Raw genomic sequence first — 14,973 nt, 5'->3', positions numbered from 1 at the left:
CTTTGTATTAACTATTGTCCAAGTCAACATTAGCTGATCCTAAATCTGCGATCACAAGAGTTAGCAGCAAAGGGAGCTTAAGGCACTTTTGACAGTGACGTTTAGCTGGAAAGGAATGAAAGGGTATGCAGTGGTCAATTCTTAGTACATTTTGGAAGAGTATAAAACCATGATCGTGCAAGGGAATTTAGCATTTAACGTGTTTGATAATGTCACTAGGGAAGTCATGTGATGTCATCAATAATGTCATCGATAGTGAATTGTGCTGTAATGTGTGACATCGCGGGCAAGGCATGTGGGTGGGAACTTATGGTTGTGTGGCTAATGATTATGGCTAATCAGAACTTGCAATTGTTGGTCCTTTTCCAGTTTTGCATTGTACTCCTAATGGGCTTTCTATTCAACTCCTGGACGTGGAAGCTTCTTGATTGCATGTGCTGTGCTGCACACATCCACATAAATACTGATCTCTTTTGTTAATTTCACATTTCTATCCCAGCAGTCACTCTGCCATTCAGCCATGCCCGAGGCCACCGGGTCTTCTTATTCATGCAATGACTGTGCCAGTGCATGGCCTGAGACCATTACCTGTGCACAAGGACCCTCTCTGCACTGCTAACTAGGCGCAGAAAGAAACCCTACTGCCAACTTCTCGCCTCCATTTGTTGAAAATCTTTCTAGCAGTTTTCGACAAACTTTCCCTTTGGTAGTTGGAACCAGAAAAAGTGTTGTTGAGCCCTCAAAATAGTTTCCTTTTTTACCCAAACAGAACTTAACCAGATTCCAAATTGATCAAACTTGGGTACATTTGTTTTTTGGACAGTTTCATGTAGTTCTTTGTTTGCCGCAAAGAATAATGTTATGTTATTTGGTTTTAGATCATGGGCTACTGCCATTTTTATGGTTTCTTGTTGCTTTGGCACCTTCAGGGAAATGGGTTTGCAATGAAAACAAAATCCGGATAAGCAAGCAAAAACCCAAGGTGATGGTCTTGGGCAAGAACTTGAGCCCTTCACTCAAGCAAAAATGTCTACATGGAAACACTCAATCATTTGCCTGCTTGGGTCACATTCTCATCTAACAAAACCTGTAATGGACACCGTGCTAAGGGTCAATGGGTCAAGCAGCCAATTATGTTGTTTGCTTCACTAAAATCTGTGGCACTGTCCTGCTGAGCTGCATGCTCCAAATAACAGGCTACGAGCAGCTCAATAAAGGACAGTGCCAAAGTATGGACATCTAAGGGGACGTGGAGTAAGTAGGTATGTTGAAGCAGTCTATCCCGCCAAAATGCCTCGAAGTAGGAGGACTACTCCCCGGTTACCCTTCAGTCCTGACGTGCATATGATGCGATAAATAGCACGGACCACTGCATGAAGTGAAGACCACTTATAGACTAATACTGTGGAGAGCAGAGCGCCTCCGGTAGCTCATCAGACACAGAATCCATTCTAAGAGAAGCTCAGTGGCAAGGCATGCAGCAGAAGTTCAGCAAGTCACAAGACGCCACCCTCTTAAAGAATCCCACTTAAGATCTTCTGAACATCACCTTCAAGAATGCAAGGTGTCATTGGCCAGCAAGGGGCGCAGAGATATGCTAGCTCACCTGCATTGCTCCCCTCCAGCAGAGCATAATCAAGAGAAGAGCCCCCCCCCCCAATGAGCCCTCAGACAGCTGAACCCGCCCCCCCCCGACCCAGCTAAGATCTAGGTCAACACGGGGGAGTAAAAACATACCGGAAGAGCCCCGGAATTGCTTAGAAAAGCTGCCAGAAAGCAGAAGCGGTGAAAATAATGGATCCGAGCCACCCTGCATATCCAGATATTATCTACGTATGACCGCAGAGAGGAAACGGAGTCATCTGGAGTGAAGAATGCTCAAACGGTCTATTCCCCCCGTAGCCGCTCCTAAAATCTCCCAGCAAACCAGGTACCTGCAGAGACAACGAAAAGTTGGTGGCGATGAGGGAGAGCGCACAGTAGGACGATATTCCACCAGTGGCAGGGGTGAGTGTCTTGGTCCATTAACCGCAGCTCATTTAAGGACCCCGCGGCCCAGTTCGTCCGCACCCCCCCCACACCAAGGCACAGAAAATCTGCCAGGAAGCAGCGGTAGAGGAAGAAGCAGCTCTAAGCTGCCTCGAGGCCCCAGACATTACCAACTTGAGGCTGCAGACAGCGGTGAAAGTATTTGATCCTTGCTGCCCTGCGGCTCCAGATCTTATCTGTGTGTGACCCTGGAGGGGGAACAGCGTCATCTGAAGTGAAGTGTGCTCAAATGGCCTTTCCCCTCTGAGCCGCACCTAAGATCCCCCAGCCAACCAGCCCCCTACAGAGGCAACAGAAAGTTGGTGGGCGATGGGGAAGATCACACATTTCTGCCGGTGGCAGGGGTGAGTGTCTTGGCCCATTGCCCGCAGCGCATTTAAGGACCTTGAGGCCCGGGTAGAAGCCCAGTTCGCCCACCCCCTCACAAGGCACAGAAAAGTCCCTGGGAAGCCGAGGCGGCGGAAGTAGCAGCTCTGAGCCGCCTTGAGGCCCCAGACATTATCAACGCGAGGCTGCAGAGAAACAAGAGCGTCACCTGAAGTGAAGCATTCTGAAAGGGACAACCTTCCCAGAACCTCACCTAGGGTCCGCCAGTCATCCAGCCCCTACCACAGTCATCTTAAGGCGGGCTGGCGATGGGGGAGGGTGCACACCAGGTCTAACACCTCTGGTGGCAGGGGTGAGTACCTTGGCCCCATGTCCACTGCAAATTGAGGGATCCAGTGACCCAGGGAGAGCCCTGGATAATTCCCACCCCCCCAGGCACAAGTGGGGAGGCAATCGGGCGGAGACTTGTGGGGAAATAAGTGTAACACCCAGCGGTCTGCGACCCTGGATGGCTACTGCGGTGGGCAGAGCCCCTCCTCCCTATTCACACACACCAGTACATTCGGACACCAGCACCCCACTCCACGGGTCCTGACCTTCAAGGTGCGGTTCCACTTGGGAGGGCAGGGAACACCCAGACAGGGGAACCCTGTGCCACCCCCCACAACCACAGATGGTGATAATGACAGTCTCAGCAAATAAACAAGAGATCCCAGCATGGGTAAAACGTGGTGACCCCTAGCCTATTAGACCGAGCCAAGGAGCGGCGAACCCAAGCAAAAGAAACCATGGGAGAGGCCTAGAGCCAAGACCTCCCACCAGCTCAGTCAACGTCTAACAATTCAAGAAGTAAACCCACTTACACATTTATGAACTGGGTGACCCTGCTCCAGTGATTCCGGTTTACCCCAACCCCCAGGCCTACTCGAGAACAGCAGGCCCTGGTGAATTTAGACATGGCCGTTGATGTGACGTCAATGAGGAGGGACATGGCAGCAATCCCGGAAGAACAGAAAGGCTTCAGGTCTGACATTACCCACTGGCTAGACAGACTAGATAGAAAGGTGGATGACTTGGATGAGAGAATCCAGGCACTAGAGGCCAACCAATCATCAGTACATTGCCTGGAGACCCAACTGGACATGAGGATTTCAGAATTAAAAAGATGGCAAGAAGAAAGTGCCCTAAAAATTGATGATTTCGAGAACAAGGAGCACCAGAATAATATTAGTTTCTTCGGGTTCCCTGAAAAAGGAGAAACACAAAGGGACATTGTCCAGGCAGTCAATGAAGTAATCAAAAAACTTTAACGATGAAAACATCACAGAACCCACCATTTACAGTGCCCACATAGCGGGAGGAGGCACCCGAGGCCCCGCTTTGTACTGCCGAGGTTCCATTACTATCCCGAGAACATGAAAATCATAGAAAAATCCAGGGCGTCATGTACAATTGAATGGGGAGAGTCCAGAGTTGGCATCTACCAGGACCTATCCTCATTTACATTGTCCAGATGTCGCCTTCCTTTGTGCCCTCCTGACAAAATGTATCAATTCAAAAGGCAACCATTATAGATGGGGATTCTCTTTCTCCCTGAACTTTGAATATGAGGGATACAAGTACAACTTGATAACGGAAGACGACATTGGCATGGTATCACGAGAACTAATGGGAGAGTCACCAAAGACCGGCGTGCCCGTGGAGGAGGGGGAAAGGTGGGGAAAGAACCAAAGTCTAAGGCTGAGAGACCTAATGACAGGCAACACATAAAATTATACCTCAAGATCAAGAAGCTGAATACGCCCTCCCCAGCACAAACCTGAAGTGGTAAGCAAGGCACTTAATTGCCACATCGGATGGAGACCACTCCTGCACACAGTCGGAGGTTGAATAAAACTACTTGAGGTGGCAAGGGGCAAAAAGACTAATGGCCAGAACACTCAGCAACCGGATGAGAGCGATCCAACTCCGGGGGTGAAGCCCGTGATACCCGAGCTATTTATCTGCATGCAGTTTGGGGGTGGCGGCGTAAAAGGGGTACACAGATTGAAAAGTATATTGTGCTCAGTGGGGCGGGCTCAGTGGAACGCTCTTAAGCGGGAAAGACTATGACTGGAGAAGGAGGGAAAAATGTTTGTCTGGACCAATGGTGGTATACATCTCATCAGAGGCTCAGACGCAATCAACAGGGGGCAGGGGGGAAAGTTACAGTTTGTTTTTGGTGTTGTTTATGAGGGGAGGGGGTCCAACAGTATTCATACAGCGACACAACACAAAGCAATAACCAAACACCAGGAAAATCAAGGGAATGAGCTACTCTGGTCTACACACGGGGACTCACAGGGACAGCGATTTTCTCTTATGTTACAGATCCGCGAATGCCTGACCTAATCACTGAGATAGCCTTAGGCTCACTAAATGTCAGAGGGCTTAACACCACATCAAAAAGATCCCCAACAATCTGAGAATTCCAACACTTGAAGCTTGATGTCATGTTCCTGCAAGAGACCCACTTTAGGAGGGGGGAGGAACCATCCATGAAGGTGAAGGCTATTCACAAAAATATATTGCGCCTTAGGTGAATCCAAAAAGAGAGGGGTAGCAGTGGTTTGTTTGTTTGTTTACTTTTTATGCGCACCAGACCCTTGAGTAACAGGGCGCAGCAGTAAGAAAATGCAAGGCTTACAGAGTTACAAGAATATACAGGTTGCATTAAAATATACTGAATCACAAAAATAGAATAAATTACATAGTTTACAAAAAAGGACACAGAGTTCAAATGGGAATATAGGCCAGGTAGGAGTATACTAAGCCAAATGCGGAGACAGTCTAGTGCAAGGGAGACAAGGGGTCAGTAGAGATGAGATGTTCGATGGCATTATTTGGTTATTGCCAACAAGCTGGGCTTCACGGATTTGCCACACCTAGAGACGCAGAGGGAGGCTATATACTGGTTAAGGGGGAGATAAAAGGGCAGAAAGTATCCCTAGCCTCAACCTACTGCCCAAATGAGGGACAGGTCCAGTTCTGGGATAAAGTGAAAGGGAAGCTCCAAACTTTTGTAGAGGGGCATCTACTAATTGGGGGATACTTTAATTTGGTCCTGGACCCGACAACGGATAGGAAGGGGGCAGTACCTTCTAGGGGATCCAACACACAACGGAAGAAGGCTCAATACTTTGCTAAAAAAATGACGAACTGGGGGTGGTAGATGCATTGTCCCATGAAGGAAAAGCTGACCCTTCGCACACATTTCACTCAAAGGTCCATGATACTTATTCAAGGATAGGCTATATGGATGTGTAATGATTTGCTGTTGAAAGATAGAGAGGTGGCCCAGAGCTTGGTGAAAGTGATAAAGGAATTCTTTCAGTTCAATGCTAATGGGGAGGTGAGGCTGACATCTGTCTGGGAAGCATTTAAGAACACGATACGGGGGAATTTATACAACTGGTCGCTAGAAAGAAAAGGGAACGAGAGAAAGAGGAGCTGGACCTAAGAATTAAGACTGATGCACTAAAACCTTTGGGAACGCTCAAAACCCAAATTGCTCCAGATAAACTGGCAAAAAGGCAGAAATACAGAACCCAGTTGAGGGACCTTCTCCTGCATCAGACAGAGAGAAAACTGGTGTTTCTCAAGCAAAACTATATGGAGAAGGGGGAACGTGTGGAAAAAATACTAGCGTGAAAACTACGTGCCCAGAGAAATGCTAAAAGAGTGGGGACAATTTGCCAAACAGGCTCAGAGAGGGCATATATAGACGAACAAATAACAGCGGAGTTCCGCAAATACTACGAGGCCCTTTACACAACTGAATATAAGGGGGATGGAACCCAGATAGATTAATTTCTCAATGCACTCCCGAAACCAACCATCTCCCCAGAACAAGCAGCATTACTAGATACCACATTCACTACTGATTAAATAATTTAGTCGATTGTAAAGATCGGGCACGTCTCCAGGGGAAGATGGCTTCTCGGTCTGCTTTTTCAAAAACATATCGCTCCACCCTAGCACCCTTCCTGACTAAACTGTTTAACCAAGCACTGGAAACAGGCGTCCTCCCTGACTCCCTACTGGGGGCCTTGATAGTGTTTCTACCAAAGGAAGGTAGGGATCCAACACAATGCCAGTCATACAGACTGATTTTTCTGTTAAACATAAATGCAAAAATCTTCGCAAAAACGTTAAACATCAGACTGGAGTCACTCATGCCTTACCTAGTTCATGGTGATCAGGTCGGATTCATTGCTGGACGTCAGGGCACGGAAAATATCCAAAAAACAATCGATTTGATGCACCTGGCTCAGGATCAGGAACTGAAGAGCTACCTGGTCTCCATGTACACTGAAAAAGCTTTCGATAGGGTGGAGTGGGGGTATATGAGGAAGGTATTGGAGAAAATGGGGTTTGGGCCCAACTTTTGTAGTTGGATCTTGGCCCTATATAGGGACCTGATGGCCAAGGCACTAGTAAATGGCATAATATCACAATCCCTTCACTTAACCAGGGGACCTAAACAGGGCTGCCCTCTCTCCCCACTCCTATATGTCCTCTCCATGGAACCCCTGGCGATAGCGATCAGGAGCAATTCCGACATCAGAGGGATACAATGTGGTGCAGTCGAGTTTAAACTCTTGCTGTTCGTAGACTACATCCTATGTTACCTATCAGAAGTACAACACTCCATCCCAAGCCTAAAAGACCAAATAAACAGCTTTGGGACCTTTTCGGGCCTAAAACTATCAAACCGAAGTCTAGTTTAATGCCACTACAGCAAGAATTCATATTTGGGACACCCCAGGGATCACTGAGAGGGATGAGACTTGAAAACAAAGAAATTACCTTTTATTTAATTTTTTATTTAAATGTTTTATTGGTTTAAAGCAAAAAGGAAATGACCAAGAAATGGGTTTATAGCTGCACAAACCTTTAACATTATTACAACATCATAAAAACATTAATTACTTCTTCTAACATGTCATGGGCAAAAAGTATATAAAACATTTTCCTTATTCCATTCCATGCAAGTCAATTTTCATCTTTAAAACTTTCATTTTCAACACTGCAATTATTAAACTTGACTTTTCTCCCATAATAACCCACTCCCACCACTCTTTTGGACTCGGAGTACTTTCATCCATAGCACAATCCACTAAATAGACTTGTCTAATTTCTATTAAAGAATAACAGGCAGTTAACCAATAGCATGATGTCTCCACAATGGCTTTATATTTACAAAAGCTACGTTGGGAATTTTTTATGCCAGGCATTTTCCTCACCCGCATGACTTCGCCTGTGGTTAGACTATTTCGTCTACACCCAATGAGCATGTCGCGGTAATGCTGGGATGGAAATTGCTGTAAATATCTTGGCAGTGAATTTAAGTCTTTCTTTTCAGTAGTTCTCATGCAACTCGGTATTGTTTGTTAACACTACTCCACTGTGCTTATCCAGTCCCTGTCCTGCAATTTTCGCTTAACCTTGGTTTGATTTATGGCTAAATCGCTTGTGCTGGTATCATTCTGTTATAAGACGTTTTCAATCTTCAGTTTCCACTGAGTTACATATTTATCCTGACCTCCTTTTATATGATCAAAAATTGCAAAGGGAGCTATATCAGTTTCATATCTGCACTCCCTATATAAAGCCACTGATTTCCATTGAACCATAGATTCAAGGGATTGTAGCTTCCGTTCTTGTCTGATGGTACACATTGGTACCGCATTAGGAAGACGCAATCATGATTGCCAAAACGGGCCCTTTGGTTTCTTCCATGTTTTCCACGGCAGATGTAAAATATCCTCGGATCCGCAAGCTAGCACTTGTGCAATTTTCTGTTTATAAAAGGACAGAATGGGGATCATTGAAAATCTCCCAAACCTCCTATCGAAGACTCTTCCCTGATTTATTAGGGTGATTAATCTGGATCTCAGATGTGTAAGATGACCCTGTTCATTTACGTTTCTGTTTATAACAATCCCCAAATAGGTCATGGTTTCCACCACTTCTAGAGGCTGTTTCCTCTCTCCACGTACATTTCTCTACTTTTTTTTTTGCGGGCCGATTTCAATGGAGGACCTTGGATTTTACAACATTCATCCTCATGCCATTTTCCCTCAAGTAGTAATTAAAGGCATGAATCCTACGCTGAAGACCTATTGGCATTAAATCTAAAAAAAAACGAAATCATCAGCAAATAGTATCCAAGGCACTTCAATGCCATTAACCTTTGGAGGAAAGGCAATAATATCTCTCTGAGAGTCCGCCAAATCTGCAATGTACAAACAGGATAGAAGCGGAGCCAAGGCACACCCTTGTTTCAGACCTCGGTAGGTGTAGATTTTTGTTAAAGGTGACCTTTACCCGAAAGTTGGATCCTAACCGAGGTGTTTGTGTTTAAAGTGCCTGAATGGCTTCTACTAAGTCCTTAGGGCAATTCCAAGTTCTCAATTTGGCCCAGAGCTTCTCCCTAATGACTCAATCGAACGCCTGTTCGAGATCTATAAATGCTAAATACAAGCACATTTCTGTTTCTAGTGCCTTTTCTTTCAAGATGTTAATAATAAAGAGATTTAGAGTGGTACCTACTCCCTTGACTAATCCAGTTTGTCTCGGGTCAAGGATAGCAGTCTTTTCGGCCCATAGTTTAAGATCATACTTTCCGACACCGCCCCTTCTCCTTTTTTGAAGATGGGCACTATGTTTGCCTCTCTCCAGGAAGATGGTATATATTTATTTATCATAATCTGGGCAAAAAGGACTGATAGGAATTTGCTCCAAAATCTTTTTTTTTCTTTTCTATTCCTGGTTGGGTAGACCGTCGGAACCCTCAACTCGAGATGTACTCAAGTTCTTGATCATCATTTCGGCATCAAGCTCATTAAAGGCAAACCTCCAAATTTGGGACTGAGGTTCTTCCACCTTTCGTACTACCCAACCTGGATCTGCAAACAGAGTTGCATAATAAGCTACCCAACCCATTTCCGACACCATGCTAATGATATTACCTGGTCTAAAGGAACCACTGTTGTTTATTAGTTCCCACATATTTTTAGTGCTTTTAGCAGATACTACTTTCAGCATGTGTTCGGCGTCGTGTTGGGCTCTCATAATCTTAGTGCCAATGCACCAATTTCTATACTCTTGTTTGGCTATCCTGATTACCTAATTTCTATTCACCCTATCCCCCTCTTTGTTATTAGCTTAATGGACTTCTGCAGCATTTTCTCCTCTCTTCTGGAGCCTGATCATAATGATGTTTATGGTCTACTTCTTTTACTGTTTTTCCCACTCCTTGTAGGCCAAATTCCTGGAAGATACCCTGATATTCCACCAAGGAAGGATCAGCTAGGGCAGAATCCATGTATCGACTAACAATCAAGGTCACCTCACACTGTTTTAGCTGGAGGTGGTTTCCTCCCCTTTCTAAAATCACCTCACCCATTTGTTTCCTCCCCTTCACCTCTAGATTATTTCTAATGGAGATAGCCAACAGGTCATGATCACTCTGTTCCTGCGGCATGATATTAAACGTTTCCACTTTCTCCCTTAGTTTTCCAGAGACGAAACATAAGTCGATATCTGATTCCTGCTCTCTGCGTTTCCATGTACACTTCACTGGCATATCCCCCTTGTTTGACCATTGAAAATGAACATATTCCTTGATTTCATAGTACTCATCCACTACCTTTCCTTTATATTCTATTTGTTCTTATTCAAAGGCCACCCGTCTTGCTCAGTAGCTTCATATTTAAATCACCTCAAATGATAATTTTAGCATCTTCCCTTTCCCACATTATTTCATCCATTGCCTTTCCAATGCACTCCACTGGTATAATATCTTTACTCATATTTACTCGCCAGTAGATGTTAATCATGAGTATCGACATTCGCTGTGACTTGTGCTTCCATTCTAGTACATAGGGGTTTGAACATTTGACTTTTGTAATAGTCCAACCCGAATCTAAATTAACAAGAGTTAAGAGGCCCGAGCATGGTCGACCCGTTAGCCCCTTAAAAAGTGACTGGAATCCCCTAGTGTTCCAGCAGGCTATCCTTAGAAGCTGCCCCCCTCACAAAGACCTAATCTCCCTGACCACTATTTAGAGCACATGCTATCCAGCCCCAAGTTTCTTCCTCGACAATTTGCACAAAACCTTTTCTGATCTTATCATGTCTCCCTTTTTCCTCTGATTGTCTATAGTACATTTCAATGATTTCTGATTTTCCTTTATGGGCAGAGTAGCTCTTTCTTCAATATCGCTCCATTTCGTTTGACGGTTTTCCGATTGACTCTTTTTGGGGGTTTCCTTCTGAATTGTTGCTTCTCTCCAGTTTTCTCTTATCCATTCCTGGAAATCACTAATCTCATAGACCCATGGGAGGAATGTATCCTTAAGAGATAGGATTAGATCTTTCTAAGGTTGAACAGCCAAATGGAGTATAACCCATCTGTCCTCTTGTCTAAAACAAATTCCACGCTGGTTAGTTGGTATAATACATTTCAGCAGGTGTAGGCAGTTTCTTCTGTTAAGCACTAGTATGTCCAAGCTCCCCACGATTCTCTCCAAATATATTTAAAGGTCAATCTCTGGGGGCTCTTAGCCCTTGACTTTTTTTTCACTTCATTGGATTTCACAGGATGGGCTTTTGTGTTCTTCTTTGGCCTTGGGGTTCTTTTCCCCACTTTCTCCCTAGGTGCGTACATTCTTTGGCCATGGTCTTCTTTCTCTTCTCATCCATTGTTCTAAAGGGTTTCTGCATTTGTGGGGATATTGATACTTTACAGTTCTCGCTTTGACTTTTAGTTTTCTTTTAGAGTGGTTTTATCATTGCCTCCAATTGGTCCTCAATTTTAGCCCACTGACCTATTTCCACTGCTCATCTTCTTCCCCCCACCCCCGTTTCAATTTCTTCTATAAGATCACTGAGGTCAGCCTCTGATAGTTCAAGCAAGTCCTCGTCAACCGCTACTTCGGCCAGCTTCACCGACTTCACCATCTGAATTTCCTCCCCAATAGCGAGTTCTTTCCGAGCTCTTTTTGGTTCTGGTCTATTGTCACTTGCAGGGGGAGAGCGTAAGTTTCTTAAAAATGCCCTCAAGCCATTTGATTTTCTCTTTGTGTTTGGTGGCAGAGTCTTCGTTTTCTTTAAGTTTTGCCTACTTTTCTTAGTACTATTAACCGGATTTGGCTTGACTTCTGCTGCCTTGACGGCTTTAAACATAGAGAAAATATTTCCTTCTTTGGGCAGCATCGGAGTGCTTTGATTTTCTAGCCTTGATAGAGTGGACTCATTTGGTCCCAGTATATCCTGCTCTATTCTCAGACCATCAATTGCCATGTTTCTCTATCTCTGCAGTGACTTAATCTGGGCCTGCCTCCATTCACCATCTAGAAACAACGCCTCGATCATAGCTGATTTTTCTGTTGTCTCCCTCCTTGCCAGATCGCAAAGAGACCTCTGCCTCTTTGTCCAGTCTAACTTCCATCTTATTAGCCAAGGCTTCCATTTCCATCAATTTATTTGATATTCCCAGTATCATGGTGGATTGATCCTGGAGATTGTTTGTTACTGCCTCCATATAATTTCATAAAAGGCAGAAGCAATGTTGTAAGAGGGGCCATCATAAGTTGTTGGAGCCGAGCCCATTCCTCTGTTCCCAGTGATGGTTTACCATTCAATCTGTCTTTTCTTACACAGTCACAACATTGATGTGACGATCCCAATGACGACACGGAGGAACACTGTAAACATGGAATATTCTTGGCTTCAAACACTCAGTCCCCCTCCTGCACCCCCAATGGTCTACTATGCCTGGCCATTTCTTCTGGAAACACTCCTCATGATCTATTTCAGATGATCCCGATGGAGCCAGTAGTCTGTCCTTATCCTGCTGGCCGCTGTCACTCGCCATCTTTTTTTCAGTTTGTTGGTAGGCCGTTCTGTACTCCACCGGCCATTTTGAATCGCCCCCGCGTGGATTTCGAGATTCACCTTTGGCCACCTCCAATTCCACCCTCCAATTTGCTTGTTTTAAAGATTCTTCCAGGATGCGCCCTCGCTCTGTTACACACGACAGACTCAGGCGTTTTTGAAGAGCAATTTCTTTTGTAAGATCTGCAAGTTCCTTTATCAAATATGTAGCTAGACCTGCATTTAGCCCCACTTCAAGGGGTCTAAGCGCTTTAGTTGTCTTCATGTTATCCCCTTCCAACACTGGTTGACACTGGCTCACATCACCTGCATCACTTGATTTTGAATTTCTCTGCAAATTTGTATCTTCTTTTTCTTTTTCCTGGTGTGCTTTTGAATTTGTTGCAGTGCTGGAAGGCGGGTTGCACCGATAGCCCTCATCCATATCGATGGCCCCTTCCAACAACCGATCAATAGTGCAATCCCCTTCACCACTGTTTACACTGGTTGCACTGTCTGTCAGGCATTTGAAGAACTCTGTTTTTTTTAACCCCCCCTGATGTCAGAATCGTTTTTATTACGTTTTTGGCAAAAAAAATTCCCTTCATACTGAGGCGTTTGCAATATTTCTCCTGTCTCTTTACTGAGTGCTTATGGGGGATATGGTCGAGTCAGTCACGTCATTCATTTCCATCGCATTTTCCAACAGGGCATTTTCACTTTCATTGGCCATAATTCTGGCCTCAGTCACTTTATGTATGCCGTCACCCCACCTAACCTGTAGGCGTGTTCTCGTTCCAAGGAGGCTTGGTGCATTTAGCATTTTTTTTCCAGCGCTCCGGCCGCATTCCTCCGGCAAACTCCACCTTTGCTCCAACTTCGCTTCCTGCTTCGGTTTTGAAGGTTGCAGGAAGCAGGTCGTGGCAGCGGGTGGAGCGAGGCTCAGGGCTCGAAATCCTTAAGGTAACAGTAGCAGTTTATCTTGCTGTTGTTTCAGAGATAGCAATTCCAGCAGCAAGAAACGGGAACAGAAAAGAAAAGCAAAAATGCACAGAGTGGCTCCAACTCTGGCAAACTCCACCTTTGCTCCAACTTCCACCTTTCTGGGGATATGTCTCCCCCGAGACCTGACCTGCCTGAATTAAGTTAATTTCACCCCAGCCCTAGCCAAGCTGCAGACCTTACTCGCTGGGCCCCCTTGACTCTGTTGTGGTATGGCAGGATGACCTCAATCAAAATGTCAGTCGTCCGCACTTATTATATCTGTTCACAGCGATTCCCACACGACTCCCAGATTCCTTCTTTGGGAAACTCAATTCCATGATCTCACAATTCATATGGCAAGGGAAGAGACCCAGAATCGAAAGAACCACCTTGACCCTGCCCAGAGACTTTGGAGGGTTCACCTTTCCAGATTTCTTCCTGTACTACAAAGGAGCCCAATTGCAGATACTACTAGAAAACATGAGGGATGACATGGGCACATTTTGGCCCTACTTGGATGATATGTATTCTCTCCTTGGGAAAGTAATGGACCTGCCTTGGGACCCGGCCAAGGCTGTACCAGTGAGTCTGAGGGATCAACCAGCGCTGGGGGTGCTATGGTAATTGTGGAAGTACAAAAGTCAAAACAATGCTCTCTCCTCCTGGCCATCTCCTCTGAGTTCAGTATGGGGACCCCCGTCCCCATAGATTTAAGTAAAAGGGGATTTAAAAATGCACAAATGTGGTCTGACAAGAGCCTAGAGAGGGCGGACCAACTATTCCAAGAGAGAATGTTCAAGGACTTCGACACGATGAGGGAGGCACTGGGAAAGGAGGGGACCTGGGAAAGGAGTGTTTGACCATCTGCGCCTGAAGGGCTTTTGTACATGCCCCAGGGTCCTACCTTACCTCTCCCACACGGTAACAGTCTTTGAACAACTCCTAAATGAGGCCACCACCAGGAAAGGAATTGTGTCCAAAATGTACAGAGTTCTGGTCACAGCAAACATGGAAGGGAGACAAAAATGTAAGCAATTTTAGGAGGCAGAGATTGGGAAATAGCCGAGGAAACTTGGGATCAGCTATATCAGATTATGTTTCATGGAAATCTCTTCACTGCAACAATGGAACACAATTTCAAAATGTTACACGGGTGGCACCTATCACCCCAGAAAATGTCTAGAATGTTCACTGGGGGGTTTCCCTCCTTTGTCCCAGGGAATGTGGAATGCTAGGCACATCATACCACATTTGGTGGTTCTTCCCCAAAATCCAGGTGTACTGGGCTGAAGTCCTCAGTTGGGTGAAAGAGGTGGTGGGCACAACACTATCCCTGACTGCAATTGCTTCTGGAGGGGGCCTGAGAGTGATAAGAAGGAAAGTCAACTACCAAAAATATGGGAGGCGATGCTGAGAGCAGCCCGAGTGGCAATAGCGCAAAGGTGGAAGAGTAGCTCTACTCCCTCAAAAGCGGACTGTTTGAATAAACTTTGGGACATCTTTACCTTGGAAAAACTCACGGCTATGGTAAATGATAAAATGGAAGCCTTTAATGTCGTTGGGGAATGTTTATGCTGAAATGGGGCGATAGCAGACCATAATGTGGTAGCAAATGCCTCCTCAGGGGACGACTGAACCAGTCGAGCAGAGAAGCCGGAAAGTACATTCTGGGCCTAACAGGGGGGAGTATTT

General features: G+C 45.4%; 1 protein-coding gene across 6 annotated transcripts in view; it reads left to right on the top strand.

Annotated features, from left to right (window-relative positions):
- Window positions 1-14,973, top strand: part of KAZN (kazrin, periplakin interacting protein) — a 1,355,161-nt gene that overhangs the window by 952,696 nt on the left and 387,492 nt on the right. The gene's annotated exons all lie outside the window — the stretch shown is intronic.

Source organism: Ambystoma mexicanum, chromosome 8, assembly GCF_040938575.1.
Source record: "Ambystoma mexicanum isolate Mex_15411 chromosome 8, UKY_AmexF1_1, whole genome shotgun sequence".
Taxonomy (NCBI): Eukaryota; Metazoa; Chordata; class Amphibia; order Caudata; family Ambystomatidae; genus Ambystoma; species Ambystoma mexicanum.
The sequence above is the reverse complement of the archived record's forward strand: the minus strand, read 5'-3'. Positions and strand labels throughout refer to the sequence as shown.